The sequence below is a fragment of the Odocoileus virginianus genome, chromosome 18 (genome assembly GCF_023699985.2).
Source record: "Odocoileus virginianus isolate 20LAN1187 ecotype Illinois chromosome 18, Ovbor_1.2, whole genome shotgun sequence".
NCBI classification, from domain to species: domain Eukaryota; kingdom Metazoa; phylum Chordata; class Mammalia; order Artiodactyla; family Cervidae; genus Odocoileus; species Odocoileus virginianus.
In genome coordinates this window covers 24750952-24768547 of record NC_069691.1, presented here as the reverse complement: position 1 = coordinate 24768547, position 17596 = coordinate 24750952, and positions in this window count along the sequence as shown.

Here is a 17596-nt window from a genome sequence, read left to right as displayed (position 1 = left end):
CTTTCATAAAACAAAAGTGTTTAATGATGTATCAGTTTTGTTCTATATGCTTACGGGGGGTCAGCTGTCACTGTTCTAAACCAATCAGGAACTTGTGACCCCATGGACTATATGTTCACTCAACTTTCAGCTGTGGCTCAGCTCAGATTTGGCTATCTTGTTCCCTGCTGCTGTCCCAAGCATAGCACAGTGCCTAGCAGTGGGTAGGCACTCAAGTCATTGATAAATGAGTGTGCTAACACTAAGCTATTTTGAACATGGAAACCAGAGTGCACACTATTTTCCAAGGCTTCTACTTCTCCAGCCCCAGGCCTTAAATCATGGCATTTGCTTGAGGCATATAGGAACGACATTTCCCAGGATTATAAAGCTCACCTCCTATAACCTCCTCTGGAGTGATGGAATGTACCAGTCATCAGTCTTTCTGACTAAGACTGCTTCAGTCTCAGAATCCTTCTCAGCACAGGGCTTCAAATAACCACTTACCGCTCAGCGCATGAGAGAAACTTATTGTTGTTGCCACTTGAGAAGAAACATGGTTTTACCACTATCTGGAGCAAAAGAACCAGATGGCTTTCCAACAGAAAACCTTAGCCCAAGAGCTAAATAATTCCCATTTTTAATTTCTGTCTTTCTTGCCCCCACCACCATGTGTATGTGAACATACACATACATATACATACATATAGCTACTCTGAACACATGGCCAAATATCCGGCACATGTATATCCTGAAGTGTCCTGGGAGGCAAAAGAGATCAATCCTGTGGAAAGTCAACAGCTGCATTTGATGGCTTGGCCCAACTTTGCTCAGCCAGCTCATTGTGGGTGATTATGTTCTCATTTCAACCCTCAGACTGCAAAAGGAGAAAGGTCAGCTAGTCTGGGATCCCTTATACAGCTGTTACAGATGATTATGGAAGAACTTGATATACCAAGCCTTTCCCAGAAGTTACAAAACAAGAGAGAGAGAGACTTGTGAATGGGATATTGAAAAGTCCAAATTAGTGGAAGTGAGAGAACAGATTTCTTTGTTAACTGACCCAGAACATTAAATTGATTATGTAATTTAATACTACTGTTCTATTTGATAGCTGCCTATTAATACTGCACCCTCCTACATTACATTCAATTGCAAACTCCAGAAATGGAAGAACATATTTATTTTGCTCGAAATTTGCAATTTTCTGCCATATGAACTATTAGTAATTTGCAATTTCTTTCTCCAAGGGGAGCCTATTACCCCAGGAGGAATGATGATCACCCTTACATGAAACTTGCAGTCTTTGGCTTCTTCTCTTTTCTCATTCCTTGCCGCAGGTGGATGTGGGATTCAGAGAGCTCAAAAATGTACCCATGTTTGGAGGTTTTCTAACTTTGGGAAAATTGAACTTTACACAGACCCCCTGCCCTCCATCTCAGGGACAGCCAAGAGGCAAAAGAAGAAGACCTCAGAGCAGAGTCACCATCAGCCAAACAGAAGCAATGAGCTGCTAAATTCACCTACAATGCAGTTCAAAAATGCAGATTCCTGGGCCCCGTTCCTGATCAGCTGAGTCAGAATATCTAATTCAGATTATTCTTACACACAGTAAGTTTGAGAACTTACTGTGTGTGAGAACTATCTCATCTAAAGATGAAATGCCTAGAGAAGGACTGGGAAAGCAGGGAATATGAGCATTTTAGTCAATAAGAAGACTTTTCAGGTAAAACACTCTAATGCTATATGTCATTCTCAGCAGAGCCCTACTCAGATAAGCCAATCCCCACGATGGTTTTTCACTCAAAGATCCATGATGCTGTGTGTTTCTGAATCCTACCATTCCTTAGGTTCCTTCAAGATTCCTCTGAATTCAACTCAAAATTCAAATAATGTACATGTCTTTCCAAGGATGATCATTCTCTAGCTGATTATGTGCTTTCATTATGAGTTCATGGAGATATTATTTTTTGCTTTTATATATTCTTAAAGAAAATAAAATAAGAAGACTGAGAACTGTCATGACAATCCCTGCTGGTATTTTCCACTATGAGTATTATCCTTCCACATTGTTCCAACCGGTGATGATGGCTGGTACCTGACCCCAGGCAGAGCTCTCCAAAGAGCATACCAGCCAAACTGTGCTTCCAAAATTCCCAGGCACAGCTGAATGGAGCCAAGGAGGCCAGGTGTTGGGCAGCAGGATATTTTAGGCTCGACTGATGGTCCAAATTGGACACTGCCTCCCAGAACCATCCATTAAGAAAGAGAGCCTTGAGTCTTTCCTCCTGCACTCCCATCTCCTCTTTCCCATGCTGCACGCTGTACTCCTGTCATTTCAGTGTGGGTTGTGGGCAATTATCTTTGTACTATGTAAAACAATGCACACATGCAAATGATGAATGTGAAGGATCTGAGTGTCAGAAAGGAAGGACTGGTGGTTTAACCCTCTAATCATGCTTCTTTTCCTTGGTAAAGACTAATGGGCACTGGATGAACAAAGGGAATAAGAAGCACTGATGAGTTGTATATAAATCTAGGAACTAAAAGTAGCTCTGAGGTAATTAGAGAGCTTGGAGCTTAGGGACATAGCAGTCAAATGCCTTAGTAGTTAATTCGGGCTCATCCAGTAAAAGGAAAGCTAGTCTCCACTCTCTCAGTACTGCGGTCTTCTCTAGAGAGGGCAAGAATTCTCCTTTTTCTTCAAAATTTCACCACATCCTTGAGGCCAATTGGTTTCTTACAACAATATGCTATCAACTGTCCTCTTTCTCTTCATCTCCACTACCATAATTTCAGCACACGTCCTCATCAAGTCTTGTATTCTCTATATTTCTTACTTGCTGAATGAAATAGCTTCTGGTACAAACTGTTACAGTCTACACTGCTGCCAGTGTGATTTCTTACAACACAGTTCTTATCATTTCAGCCTAAACACTTTGGATGACTCTCCCGTTGCTCAAAGGAAAAAGCCAAAAATTCTTAGGCCTTCATCAGGTTCCAGAATATCTTTTCAAACTTATCTCCTAAGATCCTTCTGCACATTCTATATTTCTGTATATCCAACATCTCAGGCCTTGCAAAAATGCTTTTCTCTTTCATATTTTCAGAATTCGTTCTCTCTTGAATGCCCCCTCACCCTTGTAACCAATTGGAAAGTTTCTTTGAATTCCAGCTGAAAAATCACTGATTTTCTTGGTAAGAATTACTCCCTACTATGTATTGTAGCACACAAAACGATAGCATGTATTTTCCTAACTGCTTCAACACATCTTCCGTTAGGGTTGTTTGGCTCTCTGATTACCTACTGGACTGCAAGCTCCTGCAGGTTAGGGGTGAGCTGATTCATCCTCATGTAAGTAACAGTGTTCAGCATAGCACCCTGTCCACAGGACACTTCAAGACATGTTGGTTTGTAATAAATGAATGATTCATGCTCATAGCAGGCAGCTACTCTCCACTGCCTGCATAATTAAGCTGTAATTTTCACTTCTGCAGAAAGCCTGTAGGATAGAAAAGAAAAAGCATGCCCAGGGTAGAAGGCAGTGAAAATTTGTGAAAGACATTTGCCCTTTAAGGTCTATCTTCATTACTCCCCATGAGACCTAAACAAAGACCCTTTTCTGTTGTCTCTCTTACCTCCTTCCAGCTTCTAGACTTCTTTCATATTCTTATCTCAGTTGCACATAGCTTCTTGGAAATAGTCTTATTAAAATGTATTTGAGGCAGTCACTGGTCCATTAGCACCTTCTTGCACCCAGCTGTGTCAGATAAGCACTGAGAATTTTATTTCTCTCAATTAATAAAACTTGTAGCTTTAGAGACAAGGGAGTGGCTTCCGGGTCTACCCAGGATGCATAACACCGCGACAGAAACTGCACAGTTGCTATGCCTTGGTAGCTAGTACTCATGTGGTTATATTGAGACCCTGAGCCCAAACCAGAGAAACTTCTACAATTGCCAAGTCCCCCTGGCAGAGTTCACGGCAGTTTCTAGATTCCAAAGATCAACTAGAGGATTCACCTTCAAAGCTGAAGTAAAAGAGTAAGAATATGAAAGATCCAGAAGCAAAATAACCACAGGAGACAGATATTTCTAGTGCTAACCCATCATACCCTTGATGGAGGATGGGTAACATTAAGTATAAGATTATGGCTTCTACTGCAGATCTTGAGGGATTGGGCACCAGAGTTCATGCCAGAAGCTCAGACAAGCTCGGATACCTTTCATAATAGAAAGGAAAGAGGTGAGAGTTCCCACACAGAAACGAGGAAAAGTGGGAGAATTATAACAGGAAGGGGATTAGAAGGAGGCAGAAGACCATGTTCTCTGTCATGTGAAAATGTTTCTTGTGGAAATTCATGAACGTCCTAAGTTTCTCATACCAGGTTGAAAATAAAAGAATTAGAGACAATATGTACAATGCCTAAGACAATGAAGCCAAGGGCCTGGACAATCTTGCCTCAGAGACCACGAACCTTGAACCTTAAACATATGAAAACCCTTCCTTAATCAAATCCTAAAAGATGATGCTGTTAAAACGCTGCACTCAGCAGTGACCACAGGACTGGAAAATTTCAATGTTTGGAAGTGCTGATTATATACGGTTCATGACTTTGTTGTGACTGAAATCTTTTTGTCTGCTTCTCCTAATATAGGGCAGATAAGCCTCAACTGTTTGAATATTTGAAACAAAGACAGAAACCTCTCTAGCAGAGACCTGAAAAATCAGGATGGGAAATAACTTATTATTACTTGATATTCTCTTGAGTCAAAAATGAAAGGAACTTTGTTGGAAAAACCCTTTGACTGAGTCTACCTCAGAGATCTAAAACATTTGTTCACACCTTTAAGAAAAGAGCCAACTAATTGATTTAAGGCCTGGCAAGAACGGAGTTTCTTTTGATCCTTCATCATGAATGTTCTTCATCAGCCCACAGGGCTTTAGACCTGGGGACTCACCAGACATTTGAGGCAAGACTGTGGAGTCTGTCATTCCTGGGACTGAATCAAACATTCTAGAAATCTAGGAGAGAAAGGGACCCAGCTGACATCAAGGTTACATAAAGAAGATTAAGGGCCCATGAAAGAGAAACCGTCACAGCAGAATAAGAGAAAATGGGGCAAATTACAATCATTCGCCTGCAATCCTGACAATTTAATATAATAGGAGAATGTGATGGATAAAGGGGAATTTCAGAGACTGAAGATAAGTCGATTTGGGAAGGGATTTGAAGGTCAAGAGTAAGATTCTGACATGTCCCCCTTATTTCTCCAGACCTCTCTAGCCTTTGGGACACTTGAGTAATTGTGTGCTGAGCTCCTTCCCAGTTCAGCTGTTGTAACAGCAGGGCCCTGTGTTCCCTCCCTTTTCCCTGTTGAGCCTTAGACTCCAGAGGCCTCCTGGCAGGTTATACTCAGGCTTCCTCCAAAAGGCCTCTTTCTCTTTCCTCTGATCAGTTGTGCACAGGATGGCTTCATGGCAGTTGTAGCTTTTTAGATCCCCCTTTGTACCTGGGCACTAAAATCAAGGACCCTGAGGTGGGGCTCTGTGTGCACCCTGGGTGCAAAATTCCTTACCTCCTCCTTCCCTACCTCAGCCCTGGCAACAGATACCATTCCCTGTTCAGTTCGTGACATAATACTGAAAACCTTGCCCTTCTTCTCTGAAGCTGGATTTGAGATTGATTATTTGAAGCTGGATTTAAGATGGTTACTATTTGTTCATCCTAAACCTCTGTGTATTCACTGGCACCTACCTGTGTGTGTCCACACATATGCATACACAGACATGTACACACACACACATCTCACGACTGATGCAAAAGAAAGAGTTCCATATTCTATGTAAGGTGATTGTTCTGGATGCTCCATGCTAATGCTCTTCATTTATTATTCTATTTCAGCATCCAGCAGTTCTTTCCCTCCATCTTTGGGTTCTGACCAACGTCCTTCACCACTTCCCTTTCTTTTCTCCTGGACCTGATGATGGCCTTACATGCTTGAAGTGAGGCCCCAACACACCCAGGACGTACCTGATCTTTTTCCTCTAGCTCCTCGTGATCCTGGCCACTCAGACAAGTATCCTGTCCACACCTCAGCCTGGACCCACTGGGCAGCACTCCTGTTGGAGCTTCAGGCCAGAAAGTTTGGGCCCTAGAAGGGTGCTAGGTGACTGTACAGTCTGCAAAATTCTGTACTTGCAAGGGCGGTATTACCCCTATAAATAAAAAGTCTGTGTGTTCAGTCGTGCTTGATCCTTTGCAACCCTAAGGACTGTAGCCCACCACACTCCTCTGTCCATGGGATTTCCCTGGCAAGAATACTGAAGCAGGGTGCGATTTCTTCTCCAGGGGATCTTCCTGATCCAGGGATTGAACCTGTGTCTCCTGCATTGCAGGCAGATTCTTTACTGCTGAGCCACTTGGGAAGCCCTACTCTCCAAAAACATACACAAAACTGAAGCTCAACAAAGGAGGGAAAGAAGAGAAAGAAAGCTGCAGCATATTTGTCTGCTGATTGCACAGACGCCACTTTCAGTTACTGTGACCAAGCTCAGATGGGACACTCTTTTATAAGGCAACACTCAGGGCCTTTTGAATTTCTCTTTCCAAATAGAAAATGCACTTCAAAATCACTTCAGGAACCACCAAGTAGATTAGAACCCACAGACTGCTCCAATGATAGGAACAATCCTGGGCAAAGAATCTGTGTGTGTGAAGAAGACAGAGAACATGAAGTTGGGGGAAATTCTGCTGTTTGAACAGAACACTGGTCAAATCCCAACTACTCTACCCCAGCTACTCCAGAAAAGTCACCTCCAGAAAAGGTGACTCTGATGCTAGTCACCAGGGTCAGGTTTAAGCAGCTGGAAGCTCTCCCCTAGAAAGTCCAGGCAACTCTGGGAAATGTGTCTTGTCTTCCCAAACACTTCTCTGCTGTTCAATTCCATTCTGTAAAGGGAGGCTGTAAATATTAGGTCTCAGAAAGAGCTCATGTCACAAAGAATTAAAGAATGTCTAGGCTGCCAGCACCTCCAGGGTACAGAAGCCACGGACACACTCTCATCAGGGAGCAGATGACTGACAGCAAACCCATCCAAATAGAAGCCCTAGTTGAGACACTTGAGAGACTGGCCCCTGGCCTTTGAGATGGGAAGACAAAGAAAACTTTAGGGTTCAGAAAGAGCAGTTGCTAATGTGGGAGAGCAGAAAGCTTCAGGTGAGTGCTTGAGGCTACCCTTCCCACAAGTAGAGAGCCAGGATTCACTTGAGCTTCTGGGCCAGGTAGACCTGCACTGGAACCCATGCTCTGCTTCCATAATTCTTGTGTCCCGAGAAAAGCTCTTCTGCATCTGAGAAGGTACCAGTTTCCTCACAGAATAGGCATCACAGCAGCATCTACCATAGAGACTTAGCTGATCTAAGGATTAAAAGAGGTCACAGCAGAACAGTCCCTAGCTTTACATCTGGCATTCAGTTTTGTCATTTCCCTTCATCTCCAAAATTCTAGGTTGCCTCCTTCAAATTCCTCTGCACCCAAGACCCCTTCATCTCCTGTCCTTGCCTTGGCACAGTCACCTCTGATTTCAGTCTGAAAATTCACCAGTTCTTTACAGGCTCTGCTTAGAGCCCTAGAATAAAGTGGGTTTTGGCTTTTGAGACTCAGTTCCCAGCACAGTCATCCATGGAGACTTGGTTGAGCCTTGGCTAAACAAAAGAATGAGACTTAACAGCCTGCCTCTTAACAGTTGCCCAGACAGTGTTGCTGTAGTAAAACTGTCACTCCAGCCCTTCTGCTACAGGCTTTGTGGCAGCTATTTACACGGTGAAGCAGGCCCATTTCTTTTCTCCTGTGTTAAATACCCAGAGGCAATAATCCTCATTATGGGCCAATAGCTTGGAAAATGTTATTATTAAATCAAAACCATTTGCAATAAGGGGAAAAATTCATCTGCAACTATAAACTCTGTTGCTTATAGCTGGGCATTAAGAAAACAAGTAGTGGCCAAGTCTCCTCAAGCCCAGGACTTTCCAGATTAATCCCATGGCAGGTTGTCCTGGGTCATGCTGGGAGAGGGGAGATCACTGGCCCAGGAGAATTCCCAGAATGTGGATGGTTTCTCCTGGAAGACTGAGCTGGACTTAGAATGTTCTATTACCTACTCAGTTTGTCTTCTAAAAAGACACTAGGAAGGTTTACCTGGTAGAAGACTCCCATGCCCTTTTTATAGAAGACTGAGCTTGGACTCTGGGATCAGACACATCTGGCTGGTAAAGCCAGGGGTGCCACTTACTGGAATAAATTTGGGCAAGTGACTCAAAGCCTCCATTTCTACCCCTCGGGGTTGTTATGGAGTTACAGAGACTGCTGGATCAGAATATATTTCATCAGCGGTGTAGCCATGCCTCAGGCTAAAGGTCTTGAGTCCAAGAGGGAGGTCATGCCTTGTCCTGCTGCACTCGCTATTCGAGTGTGCTCTCAGGGGGTCTGTGCTGTGGTGGAGGATGATGACACTCCTCTGACACACCCCCTTCCCTCTGCTCCCCAGTGACCCAGGCACCGCAGCCAAAACCTATCTCTGCTGAGTCCTAATGTCCCAACCAAGGGTGCTAATTATTAATGGATTCTGGTGACTTAACAGGAATAGGTGACCCTTCCTTGAACCAGTTAATTTAGGATGTCTGAAAGTGGAGACCAGATATCTATGTTTTTTTAAAAAAACTCCTCTTACTTATCCTTTGAGATTCTTCCAGAGGATTTGCAATCTGAACCCCACAGTCCATGGTCTGACAAAGACTGTACATTTACTTATGAAAGGTTAATCAATAACTGATGTAACACCCTTCCAGTGTGAAAGCCTTTTAAAATACTAGAATAAGTTTTATTACCTAGGTTTTGGGCCTTCATCAATTTTTACTTTGGTGATATCACTGATGGTCTAGGGTCTGGCTTTCAGGTTCTCACTCAGAAACTTATTCTTGACTTAGGAATGCTGAGTCTCACTAAATCACTCACAGGTTTGGGATATACAAATCATAATGTTGTCCACATTCGTTATCAGAAACAGAACTGTCAAACTGTTAAAGTGGGTCCCTGGTTTGATTAGAGAAATTAAGGATAGGGAAAACATAGTCTAGCTAGATTAAGATCTTTCTAGGCTGTAAACACTAAAAAGAATATGATATTTCATCCATAAGTAATTAAAGTAAAACAAATGTTTAACTTTTCCCCCAAAGATGATCATTCTTTTTTCATTAAATATAAAATTAATTCTAAAAATCTTTTTTCTTGTTCTTCCTACAATATTGGTGTCTATACTGACTTTTGGGGAATTCAACAGTAAATAATCTCTACTCGTAAGAATTCAGTAGTAAATCATTTCATCTGTCTTCATAAACCCACACACAGAAATCAGTATAAGTGAAAAATACATATGTACTTGGGTTCACTGAACAAAGAGAGAAGGAATGGTATGCAGTGTCAAGTCTCCTTAACCTCCCTCCTGAGATATAAAATAAAATGATCCATTTGGCCAGGCAATCTGTTTCAGGGTACTAGTGGCTGATGTGTTACTAGTATCCTGCTCTATATGCTATAGGACCAAAGAGGGTCTCAGCATCTAATTCTGTGGAACAGGATGCAGACCAGAGCAGTGACACGCTTAACAGAGTCCCACCCCATCATATCATTAGCAGTAAGATTATGACTCACTGGGGCATTCCTCCAACACTATTACAGAACACCCTAAATCTTATTTTTTCTTTATTTAGTTACACATTTGAAGAACCCAATAAGTAGTAATTCCTTCTGAGTACAAATTAAGTAAGACAGAAGAAAGTGACAGATGGAGATCAAAATACCAGTTTTTAGTATTGGTAAGTTGACTGGAGATCAAAACTGTAAATCTGTGACCAAAAGAGCTTGCTACTATCCTCTGTCCCATTCTCTGCCTCAGTCAAGTCTAGGGACAGCTAATCTGAAAGAAACTTTGATTCCACAGAATAGTTATAAGCAAGGGGTGTTGCTTCACATTGGTCCAGGCTGTTTAGCATTTTCAGTTTTTCCATGGCAACATTTTAAGGGACTATATCTTATTATTAATAACTTTTGCTTTTCCTCTTTTTTGTGTATAGTATCTTGTGTATGTGTATATTTAGATAGACAGATGATTTACCTGTATGTCTACATATGTATTGAATATATATTGTCATATATTAATTTGATTGGATACATATATGTCTATGAGTGATCTGGCTTTCCCAGACCAGTAACTTGTAAGAGCATAGAAGAACCAAGGCAGCATTCCTCCATGCTAGCAGGTTTTCAAAACAAAAAGCTCTCAGTATGTACTCTGACTCCTTCAAATATCATTTTTCTATGATACTTCAAGTAGCCCTGCCTCCTCTGCTTCTCAAACAGATGAATTAAGGAGGGGGCTTCTGTCTCACCTTGCTCTTCCTAACGCCCGCATCCTCTAGAGATCAAGGAGCAGTTTTGACTCCTTCAGCATTGTGGACAGGGGCTGTTGTCTGCCATTGCGGTAAACAAAGAATGTTGCCCACCATCTCAGTTCTACCAGGATCAAGCCGTTAGCCATTGCAGCTTCCCATCAAAGGTCTGCCATCAGGGGAATTCAGGATGGAGAAAAACAGGAATCATTCTGTGCTTTGGATATTGTCTCCATATAATTAAGATGCATTTTTTTTTTCATATTTGTCCTTATACTTCTTTTTCATTTATTTTTATTAGTTGGAGGCTAACTACTTTACAATATTGTAGTGGTTTTTGTCATACATTGACATGAATCAGCCATGGATTTACATGTCTTCCCCATCCCAGTCCCCCCTCCCACCTCCCTCTCCACCCGATCCCTCTGGGTCTTCCCAGTGCACCAGGCCCGAGCACTTGTCTCATGCATCCAACCTGGGCTGGTGATCTGTTTCACCCTAGATAATATATATGTTTCGATGCTGTTCTCTCGAAACGTCCCACCCTCGCCTTCTCCCACAGAGTCCAAAAGTCTGTTCTGTACATCTGTGTCTCTTAAGATGCATATTTAAGGAATGATTTCAATGAACCCAGATCCTTGAATCTTCCCATACATAGAAAAGCACTAAAATCATTAACTTGAGATGTCTGTTCTCTGTGACTGGCAGTAATCATTTGATGTTCAACTACATTTGTTTTTTTTTTTTTGTTGTTGTTGTTGTTGTTTTCTAGCAAAGGACTTCCATATGTCCTGGCTTCCCCCTTACCTTTCTGGAGTGTTTCCTCAGAACTATCTGAGAGGCTGTCTCCTGAGCTACAGTCAAATCCAAATAAAACTTAACTCCCAATTTTTAGGTTATTTTTCCTTCAGCTGACAGATTATTCTGCCCACCGTCAGGAAATAGTAAATTTTTTTTTTTTTTTTTTTTGTGGGCAGTTTCTGAGACTGGTTTTGATGTTTTATTTTCTTTCCAGTGAAATTTCTTCTCAGCTTGTTTCTACTTAGCCTTGGGGGGCTTTAGTGCAAAATCATCTATTTTTGGCTTCCTTTGAAAATATTTTGGAGTCTGTCTACTAATTTTACTAAACGTGGATTTTTCAATATTTTCCATTCTTATTGCTTCTTTTGGATGATTTCCAGAAGAAAGGAAAAAGTGCTAAAACTGTTCAGCCATTCTTTACTCTTAATGTGAACAAATAACCAGACATTTGAAAGAAATGCTTCAAGAGAAAGCTGAAAGCAAAGAGAAAAATAGAAGTAGCCTTGAGGAAACAGAAAAGGAGTAAAGTAAAACTTAAAAACAAAGCCTTGAGAAAATGCCACATCTATGAAATACTAACAGGATGTTATATGTAGAAATAATTAACATACTCTAAAAAGACACTGATAATTAAAAAAAATAATACTGGAAATTTATATTTAAATACAAGAGGGGTTTTACTGTAAAAATCTTTCAACTTTGCTATAAAATGGAAATTTTCTCCTTAAAAAGATGAGAAAATTCAACTCAAGAGCTGAAATGTAAAATCAGGAAAGTTTTCCAAAAGGAGAAGAAAGCAAAGAGAGGAAAGACAAGAAGGAATTTAGAGAATCAACCAAGGCAGTCCAACGGCTGACTAATAGTTATTCTAGAAAAAGAAGCAGGTGAAAGTAAGAAGGAAATGATCATAAAATGATTCAAAGGACAAGAACTTCAGATTTTGAGAGCCTAGACCTTGAACCTGAACCTATGTCTTCACCAAGGATCCTCTTCCAAGACTGTAGAACTAATAAAAATAAATGGAAAAAAAAATTAAAAAAAAAAAAGATATAGGGGAGAAAAGCACATAGAAGAATCAAAAGAAAAAATAAAAAAACCAGTCTCAAAGTCTGATAAAGAAAAAAAAAACAACCCTCAGTTTACATAGAATGGATTAAAAAGGCAATATGGTATTCGACTTTTTCAAGTGCAACATTGGAAGCTGAAAGATAACAGAGTAATGTCTTTAAAATTCTAAAGGAGAATATTTTTCAATTTAAGATACTCTACCTACACAAATTAATATTCAATTGTGAGGATGGAATAAAGATGTTTTCAAGCAAAGCTTCATAAATAATGTACTTTGAAAGTACTTTTTCCTAGGAAACTGCTGGAGAGATATTCCATCAAAAGGAGAATCTTATCTATGGAAGAGGAAGACATGGATCGAGTAAGGGGCTCTGACACCTGAGAGAGGCGAAGGGATTTCTCAGGATGATGGAGAAGGAGAGGTAATGGAGGACAGCCAGGGAGTAACCAGGAGGTGGAAAATGTGGGTGCGCTGTGGAGCTGGTAGGCTTCTTACCTTGCCTGAGCCTTGTAAGACTCATTTTGCAAACTGAGACTCTGCCAATGATTAAGTGATAGAAAGAGAGGCAAACCAACACTGCAATCAGTCCTCTTGCCAAAGTGATGCTTAATTCCAGAGACAATGGAAATTTTACAAGAAATGAAATGTAATCATAATACAGGGTGCTAGTGGTAAAGAACCCACCTGTCAATGCAGGGGACTTAAGAGACACAGGATCCCTGCATTGGGAAGATTCCCTGGAGGAAGGATGGCAGTCCACTCCAGTATTCTTGCCTGGAGAATCCCACATACAGAGGAGCCTGGTGGCTATAGTCCATGGAGTCACAAAGAGACAGACATAACTGAAGTGACTGAGCATGCACGCACGTATAAAATGAATTTACATAGTCAAAATAAGGTAAATACTGACCCCTTTGATGCAAACAAAATAATCTTATTGAAACCAACACTTCTGATCCTCTGTTCTTTACATGTCACCCTACTCCCACCCTCCCTGACTCCTGCCCACCCCACCAAGCTATTATCTCCCTGATGGTGTATATCAGTATTTGGTTGCTTTGGTCTCTCTTATTAGAACATAAGCCCAATGAAGGCAAGGGCTTGGTTTATTTTGGCTATCTTTATCATCACCTTGCCTAGAACACAGCTGAGTACTTAGTTGTTGTTCAGTCACCCAGTCATATCCGACTGCAGCACGCCAGGCCTCCCTCTCCCTCACCATCTCCCAGAGTTTTCCCAAGTTCATTTCATTGCATCCATGGAGCAACCAGGAGGTGGAAAGTGTGGGGGACTTACTACACCTCAGTAATTTCTCCTAAATAAATTAATATAAATTTAGGAGGAGTGGGAGTTCCTGTATGTGTGCAAATGAGGTGTTAGAAACCTAAATATTCACATCATGCTCAATAGATAATGTCTAAAATAAAACAATCAAATAACAGAGCAGTAAGTCACTATACAGCATCATGAAGGTGAATAACAGAAGAGCCCAAAGAGTTAAGAAGTGGATCCTCTGAATAGCAGATGTGGCTGGGACAGGGACTTTGTCACAAGACTTGTAGCACTGCTTGCCTTTGAAACCTGGCACATGTATTACTTTGATAAAACCAAATTCAACAACAACAACTAGGGAAGGTTGAACGTTCTCATGTTTTGTACATGTCACCATATAAGATCCATGTTTCTTTCAGAAGTAAAGAGATGGGTAGATTTTCGGTCTGCTTGGTGGAATAGGACTAATTTCTAGGTAACAAGTCAAACTTCTGGCTCCGCTAAGAAGAGTGACTTCTTGTGAAACCTTTTCTAAAGGAATACAAATATCTGTTTACATCATTATTGTTCAGTGGCTGAGCTGTGCCCCCCTATTTGCCACCCCATGGACCGCAGCACACCAGACTTCCCTGTCCTTCACCATCTCCTGGATTTTGCTCAAACTCATGTCCATTGAGTCGGTGATGCCATCCAACTATCTCATCCTCTGTCGCTCCCTTCTGTGTTTACACTGAATTCCTTTAAAGTGCTTCTTCACGCCTAATTAGATACTTTTGAAAATCAAGTAGAAAAGCATTGACAAGACAGGACTGTGACTCTGACGCTTAGCGCCCTCAGTTTTCTGAGGTGGGAGCTTAAACAAGCCATTGAACCTCCTGAGCCCTCTCAGTTGTTTCTTTTATAAAATGAGGCTGATACTATGCAACTTACTGGATTAAAGTATTTATCAAATAAATTATCTCTGTGAAATCCAGTACAAGATAGATATTTGATATATGCTAGTTTTCTTTCCACCCTTTCTTCCTCCCAGAACTGACTAGGACTCTGGCTGAATTAATCAAAAAAATAATTCGTTTGTCATGCCAGGGACAGGATTTAAGCTTTTCTAAGCCCGAAAAGAGCTTGAGGAAAGTTTGTATTTCTTTTCACATCATTGGATATTTTCATGAGAATGCATGGTCCACAAGTGTTAGTGTGTGGGAGGGACAGTTCATTCAGAGTATTGTTATTTATTATGAAGGCTGTCATGGGAGAAAGAGGACACTTCTACCAGGTATTACTCATCTGTGCATTCCCCATGGCACTTAACACTAAGCACTCATTTGAAGCCCTTGAATTTGGTTTGTGTATTGAGACTGGTCACTATGGATCAGTTTGGAGACCCTCCAGCATTCTGTCCAGATGTCATCTGGGGCATGATATAGTTAATTCAACTATAGATGTGAGAATAGATGTTATCACCTCAAATATTGAATTAAGCAACTTGTTTGCCAGAAACTGTAGAGACTCCTTCACTGGTCAGACTCTGCATAATGAATTCTCTAATGGACCTGCTAGTTACTCTACAAAAGGTTAATTTCTTTCTCCATCACTAAGCTTAGTGAATGGTCCCCAGGGCAGTCCTTGGTAAAGGAAGAGAAGGTCTTGTTAAGTATTAATGAACAAAGTGGTAGGTTCGGAGTATCACCTAGGAAGGAAAAGATCGCTTCACTGACATTGATCAAAGGTACTTCCACTGGGGACCAAGAGCATAGCCACCATTACTTCCCACAGTGGGCACGGTGGGAAATGGCAGAGTCTCTCTATCTGACTTACTGCCAAACCCAGAAATAAATGAAGCTACAGACACAATAAGGATGGATGGGGTAGGGGCAGGGTGGGGGGTCAGAATTTTAATTTAAAGAGAGATTATGCTAATTTTATCTTTATAATTTAAGAAAGATATTTGCTGATTTAATTTGTGCTACTTTTTTCTTATTCCCTATCTCCTTGAGTGAAAAAGTTTCTTTGAAAGATAGATAATCAATCTCACATCAATTAGGCATTTCCCAAATCAGGGCATTTGGCAGTTCAGCCTCTCTACACAAAACACTAGATAAGAGGTGTTTTATAAGAATGCAGCAGAATAAACTGAGGACTATTTGGGCCCCTACATATCCCCTATCAGAAAACAAACTTAAAATTTCAAAAAACATGTATTAATATAAAATTTTATTTGGTGAAGGATATCAGTGTCAAGAAGATTTTGCCTCAAATGATGTATGAGCTCTTTCTTTTGACCCCTTAAAAAAGATCTCCCTTTACATAAAGTATTAAGTGCTCTGGGGTACCCCAGGCTCTCCCCTCTCCCAGACTGCCACTAAAGAAGAGTCAGAGGATGGGACTGCCTGAGGGGAGGTGCTTCCTCCTCCCCAGATAACAGCACGACTTCCCCTCCTTTCTTCCCACATCTTCTCTTGTTTCTCTTCCATTAGCCAGCATGCAGGGAAGGGGCTTTGATTGCAGTGGGTTCCAAGCCATCTTTTATCTCTCTGCCTTCACGTAGTGAAAACCTGACTCAGGTAAATCACTGAGGGCCTAGAAGGGCACCAGAATCACACTGCTTCCACTGGCCTTCATACATACAGCCGCTTTGTCAGCTACTTTCTAGATGGATTACGTGGGGGCACATCACAGTTTGAGCATCACTTTTATAATCTGGACTGTTGAAAGATTAATTAGGCTTGCACATATAAAATGTTCAGTCTAGTGTCTGACATAGAATAAGCACCAAATAAAAAGGAGTATTAACTTCTTCTTTCACTGCTACAACAGACAGGAAAATATTTACTGATCCCTTAAAAACTGAGTATATGCTTTTGAAATTTTGGAAAACATACCAAAGTTTCTCTCTCTTTATCTTTTGGAGTATGGCATCTATTGTAACTCTTGGTTTCATAGTTGGGGCTCAACAATCCATAACCATATAATTAATGTCCATTATTTTAAAAACACTGTTTGCAAAAACACATAGATGGGGTGAATATTTTCATGGATCTCCATGAAAGAAACACTTGCAATAGTGATAGAATAAGACTAAGTTATCAAGTGTAAGACATTTAAAAATTAGACACTTGTAGGGTAATATTAGTGAGCAAGTGCTTGCAGAAGACAAGAAGTGCTAGGAATCTTTTCTACCCCTAAAAAGTCCTTTCCCCTGCATTTTATATTCCTGTAATTATCTTAAATCTATTACCCTGGATAAGCAACTAGACAGAGAATATTAAAAGTAGTTTCATTTCATAAAATTTCATCCTAAGATTATTGGTATCCCAGTACTTACCTGTGCTTGGCACACAGTAGATATTCATTCATTAATACAGTCATTTAAAACTTGATTTGATTCACTTAGTATTAGGGAAAGATAGAAGGAAAAGGGAGAAAAGAATAGCTATGCATTCACATTAGATATGCATTGACATCAGTATCCACTAGGTAGCATGTGGCTTTATTCTATGTAGGTGTAGTAGCCAATGGTCTATCTGCACTAAGAACACTCATGATTCCCAGAACTCCAAGAACATACACCTCAATTATACATAAGCTCTCCTATCTGTACTCTTTATCCTTTATGACATAGTCTCTTGCACACAGTAGATGTTCAGTTTTTTCCCTAGGTTGTTTAACACTACTGTGCCTTCCATCTTCTCATCTCTGCTTTTCAATGTTGTACCCATTCCCACAGCATAGCTCAAATGTCAACTTCTCTATGATCACTTCTTTGATTCTCCTACCATAATTTTGTGTTCTCCTACCAAATAATGGGTTTGGACCATTACTCTTAAACTTATCACAGTCTATCCTAATTGCTGTTTGTTTTTATATGTAATTCCCCCTGTGCCCTTTTAAGTAATGCAACTAGAGGAAAGTGAGTGTGGGAGGAGCAATGTTTGCAGATGTGGTCTCAAGACCGAAAGTCAGGTTATCTATGACTTGTCCTTGAAGGCAAAGACTTGCATGGTTATTACGAACATGATAAGAATTT